Source organism: Chrysochloris asiatica, unplaced genomic scaffold, assembly GCF_000296735.1.
Source record: "Chrysochloris asiatica unplaced genomic scaffold, ChrAsi1.0 scaffold00005, whole genome shotgun sequence".
NCBI lineage: Eukaryota > Metazoa > Chordata > Mammalia > Afrosoricida > Chrysochloridae > Chrysochloris > Chrysochloris asiatica.
Genome location: NW_006408523.1, coordinates 32140301 through 32150156, shown reverse-complemented (window position 1 = coordinate 32150156; position 9856 = coordinate 32140301).

Below are 9856 nucleotides of genomic sequence, written 5' to 3'. Positions count from 1 at the left end.
AAATTTTGCTGAGGAAACTATAAAATGTTTGTAACAATACATTGACAGTGAGCTGTCATAAAGTCAAGCCAGATTCAGAAAACAATGTAGAATGAGAAATATCATTGCTGATAGATATCAGATGGATTCTCGCTAAAAGTAGAGAATAGCAGAAAGATGTTCACTTGTGCTTTATTGACTATGCAAAGTCATTCAACTGTGTGGATCATAACAAACTATGCATAACATTTTGAAAAATGGGAATTCAAGAACAGTTAATTGTGCTCATTAGGAAGCTCTACATATACCAAGAAGTAGTCATTAAACCAGGACACAGGGATTTTGAATACATTAAAATCAGGAAAGGTCTGTGGCAGGGTTGTACACTTTTATAATAGTTTATGAGTCATTTTATGTTGAGCAGGTAATCCTAGAACCTAGATTATAAGAAGAATGGGGCATCAGCATTGGAGGAAGATTAACAACCTGTAATATCATATGATAAAACCTTGCTTTCTGGAAGCAAAGAGAACTTGAAATAATTATTAATTTCAAGACTGCAGCCTTCAAAATGGAATGCACCACAATGTAAGTAAAACTAAAATTCTCACAACTGGACCAATAAATAACATTATGGATAATTGGGGGAAATATATAAATTGTCAAAGACTTCATTTTGCTTGGACCCACAGTTTATGCTCATGAAACCAGCTGTCAAGAAATCTAATGACAAATTGAATTAGGCAAATCTGCTGCAGAAGTCCCCTTTATAGTATTGTTCGTTCTGATACATAGCTACTCTGTATAGGGTTCCTGAGGAGCAGCTACTGGGTTTGAACTGTGGAATTTTACATTAGCAAAACCTCTGGTAGCATAGTGTTTACAAGTTGGACTGCTAACTTCAAGGCCAGGAGATTGAAACTACCAGCTGTTCCTCAGGAGAAAGATTGGCTTTCTGCTCATGTAAAGGTTTAAAGCCTCAGAAGTCAGAACTGATTCAACAGCTCTTAACAATAATCCAGTGCTTATTTTACTGCACCACACAAAGACTCCTTTACAGTGTTAAAGGACAAATATGTCTGTTTGAGGACAAAGGTTCATCTGACCAAAACCATGGTATTTTCAAAGCACCTTATTCATATACATATATATGTGAAAACTGGAGAAGGAATAAGAAAACTCGAGAAGAATAGATATATTTGAATTATAATGTTGTTGAAGAGTACTGAAAGTACCATGGACTGCTGGAAAGACAAACAAATCTGTCTTGAAAGGCATACAGCCAGAATGCTACTTCGAGGCAAGGGTGGTAAGACTTTGTCTCTTGTACTTTGTACATGTTGTCAGAAAGGACCAATTCCTGAAGAATTACATGACGCCTGGTAAAGTGGAAGGTCAGTGAAAAAGAGGAAGGCTCTCAATAGGTTAATTTTATAAAGGCAGCCACAATGGTTCAAACGAAAAAACTAGCCTGAGGATGACAAAGAACCAAGCAGTGTTTCATTCTGTTGTTGTACCCTCTTACAGAGGATAGCTATGAGTCAACCAACACCAAGGCTCTTAACCACAACAATAAAATTGGAATAACATTTGCAGTTAAGGAGCTCTGGTAGCAAAGTGGTTAGGAGTCAGGCTCAAAGTCAGTAGTTCAAAACTACCAGCTGTTCCATTGAAGAAAGATGACACTTTCTGCTCCCATAAAGATTTACAGCCTCAGAAACCCTATGCAGGGTCTCTATGAATTGAATTGTCTCCATGGCACACCAGCACCACCACCAATATTTATTGTTACTTCATTATATTGTAAAGATAAAATAATTAGCACAATTTCTACTTAAAAACTTACTTTGTGTTTTGAATTATAAATTGTATTGTTGTTATCAATACTGAGTCCATTAACACCCCCAAAATAAATTTAACATAGTAGTGTTAATTTTCTATCAGAGACAGAAAACATGGGGTTGACCTATGCTCTTAACTGTGGCCAGTTGAAAACTTAATTAGAAATGCAATTTCACAATAAACACAAATAATTGCAATGTGGTAATGATAACAATTGTTTGAAGTAGGTGTGAAACAAAATACATATTTGAGAAAGAAAATAAAACATGTATGCAAGATCATTCCCTTTATCTATTTTTGTTCCTTTTCCATATGTATGTATTTATATTGGAGGATAATGAGAAAACAAGAAAGTTTGAAAAGGGGCAGAGTAAAGATGACTGGGTGTATTTATTTTCCGAAAGCATGCTTTTTCAGGAAGGAACAGACAGATGCAGATTCTCAGGGGCATTTGACAGTCCTCAACTTACTCATTTTAGGGAAATCAGTTGTTGAAGTTTTTTTCTTCTCTGTATGGAAAAGAGTATTTCACAATATCCCCTTGTTTACAGAACTGAAAAATATAGAACTAGGTAAGTTCAAACGTAACCTTCCTACTCACAATGAAAAACTGACTACAGACACTGCATAGCATACGTGCATACACATGTTTGGCAAATGGGTAGCTTCTCTATATGGGTTCTATGAAATGAAGAAAGGGACAGATATTTTGTTCACATTATGGTGGTGGTGATTATGTGCTGTGGAGTCAGAATCGACTCACAGCAACCACATTATAAACCTATGGAAATTAGTAACACTAGCAATATTTCTTAAACCTTTTGGTTTATATATCTGTTAAGAATACTAAAATGCAGATCTAGTTTAGGTCTGAAAATTTGCCTTACTTACAAGCTATATTAGGTGGAGGTGATGCTGCAGATCTGTGAACCAGAATTCTGAATAGCAGACATAGCAAACACCTAGGGGACTCAGAAGATATCATCAAGAACTACAATTGGATTACTATGGGTCCTCATTACTCTTTTTAAATGCAGATCCATAGAATTTATATAGTCATATTTAATTCTTGTATTTTTAATCATTTAGACACTTTTTTGCTCATATACTTTTTTATTTATTTAAAAATGTGCTTTAAAGTTGGTAACCTACTGAATAAATCTTGCTAAAGACCATGATAGACAAATCAGTAGGTCACTGCTGTTGTTAAGCGTTTTCAAGTCAGTTCTGACTCAAGCGACCCTGTATAAGGTGTTCCGAGAATGACTAGTGTTACCAGTCCAGTGCTTATCCTATAATGTTGCATCTGGGCTCTCAACACTATAAAATGTACACCAAATAAATTTTATACCAAACACATTTTAGAGTTAAAGGTATGGGTGCATACTGTTGTTTTGTTAAGTGCTGTTGAGTTGGTTTCGAGTCATAATGACCCTTTATAGGGTTTCCTAAGCACAGCTGGTGAGTTTGAGCTACCAACCTTGTGGTTAAAAGTCCAATGCTAATCATACAGTGCCATATCACAAGTCCATTGACAGCCGTCAAATCAACTTCCCATTCATGGGGATTCCATGCAGAGAACACAAGTCTGCCCAGTTCTGTGTCATTCCCATGACTGGTTGGGGATTGAAACATTGTTATCTACAGAGTTTTGTCTGTAGACTGGAACATTGTTATCTCTTTGATTTTTTTGGAGATAAATCTCCAGATCTTTATGCTTAGTATGTCTAGAGATCTCTTGAAACCTATATGTCATCATAGCTACCTCCTAGCTTAATACGGGGAGCATGGACCTGGTATGAAACTGGGTCTCCTGCATGGAAGGCTGAAATTCTACCACTCAACTATGGATTCCTGAATGATACAAATATTTATTGCAAATGCTTTTAAGTTTATCCTGAGAAACTAAACATAAAAATATTTTTTTCTTAATTCTTAGTCTTATTAAACTCTTCTCTACAATGGATCAAAGGAGTTCTGGTAGCATAGTTGTTATGAATCCAGCTGATAAGCTCAAGGTCAGCAGTTTGTTTTGTTCCGGTAAAGATTTACAGCCTTGGAAATCGACTCCACTGCGCATAACCACCACCACCACCCTACTGGATTAGTGTTAACAAAGCTGACTGCTCACATTAAAGTCAAATCTTAAAACACATTTTGAAGTACTTTAAAATTATGGAACATTTAAAGAAAATAGCAATGCTGATTTTGGCACTGTAGGATAAGCACTGAACTGCTAACTGAAAAGTCAGCAGTTCAAACCCATGAGCTGCTCCTAAGCACCAACTCAGCAGCACTTAACAACAATGTTGTTGTTGTTGTTGTTATGTGCCGTGGAGTCGGTTCCGACTCATAGCAACCCTGTACAGGGTTTCTGAGACTGTAAATCTTTACAGGGGCAAAAAGCCTCATCTTTCTCCTGCGGAACAGCTGGTAGTTTCAAACTGCTGACCTTGTGGTTTGCAGCCCGATTCGTAACCACTACGCTACCAGAGCTCCTAACAATAATAGCATATAATATATAGCAGTCTTGATAACACAGTGGTTCAAAGCTCGACTTGAACCCACCAAAATATAAACTGACATTCGGTTTTATGTTTGGCAGTTCAAACCCACCAACTGCTCCATGAGAAAATGGTTTGAAGTCTACTTTCCTGTTTTCACAAACAATATATAGTCTTGGATACCCTATGGGACAATTCTACTCTGTCTTTAGGGTTGCTATGAGTCAAAATCCACTTGAAGGCAACAGGCTATGCAGTATATGCGTCATATATTTCAAAGTAACATGCTTGCTTTACCTTTTTTTTTATATTATATTCACATTACCTGAATCAAAAATATAGGTGCTTATTTTTTATATCTATTGACTGATGCTGACAATGATGTATTTGTTTATTCATTTCTTCATTTCATGTAGAGGCTGATGCAGTGAATAAGAAACTATACAGTAATACAACACACTTACATTTTTTTTCCCCACTTGTCTAGAAGAGGTTTTATTCAGAGATCTTATTCTCTGATATGGAAAGTAAGAATATAATAGACATTTCCCCACATATCTGACCTAAGGAATTAGAAAGTTAATCTTCAGTATGCAGTTAGGATATGGAAAAAAAAAAAAAAAAAATCTCCAGTCATCAGCAAAGCCAAAAATATTCGTAGTTCACCCAGTTTTACACAATAATTGAAGTCATGAACTTAACATAGAATAAGAGCAGAATATATAGACTTTTATCCATGGAAAATGTTGGCTTCTAACATAAACTATTTTTAAGTAAGTGTCAGCTCTCTTTAAACACTTGCCTTTCTCTTGCAGTGGCATTAGCCCTGCTAGAAGTGTCCTCTAATGCAGTCTAATTGACAGTCTGAATGTGAAGCTCAGCCACAGGACCGCCTCTATGCTTACCATCCGGTCTGCTGTTCCTAGACAGACGTGAGTTGATGGTTTCAATTATGCAGAGGTCAGAAGATCATTGGCTGGTTGCTTTTCAAATGATCACGATCATTTTTGCAAAGGTTCATTCTTATCATTTTATGGATGTCATAACTTACAAAGGAAGTAAGGCAAGAAAGCACTTAGTCTTACTAGGATGCTAAAAATCTTTTCCAAAAGAATTAAGAATTAAAAGAACTAGGATCTGGGAAAACCAAAGTCATATAATTCATCATTTTGTATTTTAGGCAGTCTATATATAATCATGGTTTGGCACTGTGAGATAATGCACTGGATCACAAGGTCAGTTTGCACTGCAAGGTCATGGGTTCAAGTTCACCAGCCACTCCTTGGAAACTCTAATCAGGGTTGCTATGAGTAGGAAGCAACTCAAAAGCACTGAACAACCACAACAACACATATAATCATATTTGGGTAGGTAGCACAGCATATTTCATAAAAGTACATTTATTTTCATTGAACCCATCCTATTTATCTATTTAGGTACAAGTAAAACTAATATTTTTGGAATCATGAAAATAATTTTAAAATTATATTTGTTGTTGTTGTGTGCCGTGGAGTCGGTTCCAACTCATAGCGACCCTGTACAGGGTTTCCGAGGCTGTAAATCTTAACAGGAGCAGAAAGCCTCATCTTTCCCCCGCTGAACAGCTGGTAGTTTCGAACTGCTGACCTTGCGGTTCACAGGTCGATTCATAACCACTACACTACCAGAGCTCCTTTTTACGGGAGCAGAAAGCCTTTTCTTTCTCCCACGGAGCAGCTGGTAGTTTTGAACTGCTGACCTTGCGGTTCGCAGCCCAATTTGTAACCACTACGTTACAAATTCTTTATATTTTAGTTGTACAACAATAGAAATAATTTTGGACATAAATTTAGTCTTGAAATTATAAATTTCCAAGTAAAACTTGACACTTTTATGACAAATGAAAAATATAAAAAATAATTACTATATGCTCTTTATAACCCAATTTTTTGCTTTATTTTATGGCAATCAGTTTTTTTAAATTTTTAATTTTATTAAGTGTGATAGGTTGTCATAGTTACTGTTGATTGGTAGTAGAGAGAATTTTAATTTTGTATGTGGGGAAGAACAAAATTGTTTACTATCAATGATGAATTATTAATCTTTATAAACAGAAGTAATATAGTGTGTGTGTGTATATATATATATATATATATATATATATATATATATATATATATCACAGTCTAAATTTAGAGTGCCATCTAGTGATGAATATGATTTGTTCAATCAAATGAAGGATTTAAGAAATATTAACATTTATATAATTTCTTTGTTAAAATGAGTAAGATGGCTTATGATATTCATATGAATCTAATACTCAATTAACATGACAACTGAATAATTTTTATTTAAATTTTTTATTTGAAAAAAATATAACTGATGCAATATGTCTAACCTTATTAACAGTAATATTTTTAATGTAAATTAGCAAATAAATTAGGACACACTGGTATTTGCATAATGAACCCTGGTGGCCTTGTGGGTTAGAAGTTGGGCTGCTAAACCGAAGTGGCGCTGTGGGATAATGTGCTGGACTGCAAGGCCTGTTTGAACCACAAGGTTGACAGTTCAAGCTCACCAGTCACTGCTAGGAAACCCGGTACTACAGCAATAAGGAAGAAAGATTAAGGCTATCTACTGCCTTAAAGATTTATAGCCTCAAAAATCCTAAAGCGCAGTTCTAATCTATCATATATAGGGTCATTTGAGTCAAAATATCTCCATGGCAGTGGGATTAGGGGTTTGCCTTTAGGTTCCTGAGTAGCTCAATTGATTTCCTCTGGGTTACTAATCTGACGGTGGCAATTTGAACCTACCCAATAGTGTCATTGGAGTCTTGGTGTGTCGCTGAATTTCAATGTCGTGTGAATCACAAGGTTGTGGTTCAAACTCATTGTCTGCTCCTCAGAAACCCTATTCTGAGTCACTCTGTGTCAGAACCTTCTCAACGGTACTTAAGTAACAACAACAATACAATGGTGCCACCGGAGTCCTGATGTGGCGCTGTGGGTTAATGTGCTAGACTCCAAAGTCGGGTTTGAACCATAAAGTCGGTAGTTAAAGCTCACGAGCCACTCCTAGAAAACCTTACACAGGATCACTATGCATCAGAACCAACTTGACAGCATTTAACAACAACAATAGTAAATGGTGCCATTGGGTAGGTTCAAATTGCCACCTTCAGGTTAGTAACTCAGAGCAAATCATTTGAGCTATTCCGGATCCTAAAGGCAAACCCCACACACCCATGGAGTCTTGGTATAGCACTGCGGGTTAATAGGCTGTACTGCAAGATGGGTTTGAACCGTTAGGCATCGGTTCAAACTCACCAGCTTCTCCTCAGAAACCCTATACAGAGTCTCTCTGAGTAGGAAATGACTCGATGCCACTTAATAACAACAATGGTGCCATAGTAGAAAAGTCTGACAATCTGGTGTCACAGAGATAACCGTCAAGAAATTCTGTTGAGCACAACTACACTCTGCGACGTATGGGCTCACTATGAATCTGGATTTATTTGATGGCAACAGATTTTTCATTTTGGGTTATGGTGTTTGCATTAAACTATTTGTGGTTATTTAAAACTAATAAAAGGAACTGATAGCATAATGGATTACAAGCTGGACTGCTAATGGTTAAGGTCAATAGTTCAAACCTATCAGCTGTTACACAAGAGAAAGATGAGGTTTTCTGCTCTTATAAACATTTATAGCCTCAGGAATCTTATACAGAGTCACAATAGTTGGAACTGACTCTGTGGTACACAACCACCATCACCACTATCATTAATAAACCATATTCAGGATTTTTGGTAAATACTAGATAAACAACAACTGTCTACTGAGTGTCCAAATCACAGAAGAGATAAAGAATTGTTATTGTTAAATCTTTCAAAGTGCACCTATGCCTCACTTGTCAATTATCCTATCTGACATTGTGCAGTCACCATAATAGTAAAAACTCTATCTAACTACTTTGTGCTCTAATGATGCAATCTGGCAGTGATGAATGTGACGTCCCTGGCAGGGTTTCTGATTGGTGTTCACCATGTAACTGTATACAGGAAGTTTGTACTATATAGTATTGGTAGTTCACTGCCCAATATAAGAGGGGTCACAGTCTTCACAAGTTACCTGGGAGCCAGGAAGAATGGAGGGAGGTCTAGAGTAGGGTCACTGCCAGTTAAGTCCTGGTTATTCTGGGTTATTCAGAGGAGGCTGAGGTCAGGGTAGCAGCAGCCAGTGTCCAGATAGCCAACTGCCTTCGGGGCTGGAAAAGAAGCAGGACTCTGGGACCCATGCTGTTGTGTTTCCTGATGTCCCCTTCTGCGCTAACAAAGATGAAGGCTATACAGGCCACCTGGGTGAGGTTGGGGTCAATGGGTGAGTGGCCAGTGGCAGCTGCAGTTTAATATCAAGGGCCAAGAGTGTGCTTGGTATCATGACCTTAGAGGATACTCTGGATTTTCAAGTCTCATAGAGATATGTGAGCCAAGAGAAGCAGGGCCAGTAAGGGGACCCAGCTGCCAGTGTGCAATGCCTCTGTAGCACCCAGGCCCTTCCATCTGTGAATAGAAGGCCCTTGCCACTGGCAAATCCACCAAAGGTGTTTTGTGGTCATTGAGGGAATGAGGCAATGCGAACCATTCTAAAAATAGAGTGAGACCAGATAGAGATGGAACCCCATGGATGAAAAGGCGGATAGTGCTTCGGCAACCTTGGCTCTGAGAAATCAGTTGGTCTTCCCCACAGGTTGATGTGGGGGTATGTCAAACTTTCCTGAAGTGACATGGGGGAAGGAAAAGCAGCAATGTCAGATGACCTCAGTAGGAACAAGGTGGGATGGAATATTCACAAACAAGTGAAAAATGAGATTATGTGGTCATCTTCCATTTTTGCATAACACCAATTTTGATATAATGATCTGGACTTTGGAACATGACTATGTTGATAAATGAAGAGTGAGCGTATATTGTCTCAAAATATCAACGCAAAACAGTAACAACAGTATAAAGCAAATAAACAAAAACTTACCTTTTATAGAATCTCTCAGCTCTGAATAATTTGCTCCTTTATTAAGTCAAGTTCCAAAATGTCTTCAACTATATATTGTTTTTGAAATTCAATATCATAACTCATGAAAAGTCTAGGAAAAAACATAAATGGAATGGGAAAGAAAATAAAGAAATTAAATTGCAAAGGAAAACAATATCAAGGAAGAGAGAGTAGGAAAGTGGAGAGAAAGAAGACAGCCTTATTGGTAATGTGCTTTGGGTCAGAATTATGCTAGATACTATGATATATATCTATTTATTCCTACATAGTAGTTAACATTATTTAATAGGGAGCAACAAAGACTTAAGCATGTCATGTGCAGTGCTAGTATGTTTCGAAAATTTTACTTTCTTTTAAATATTATTTTATACAAATAATTGTTAATTACTACTTAAATCTATTGATGCTTTTGAGTTATGGTGTTGGAGGAGAATATTGAAAGTGCAATGGGCTGTAAAAGAACTATTAGATCTGTTTTGGAAGAAGTGCAGCCAG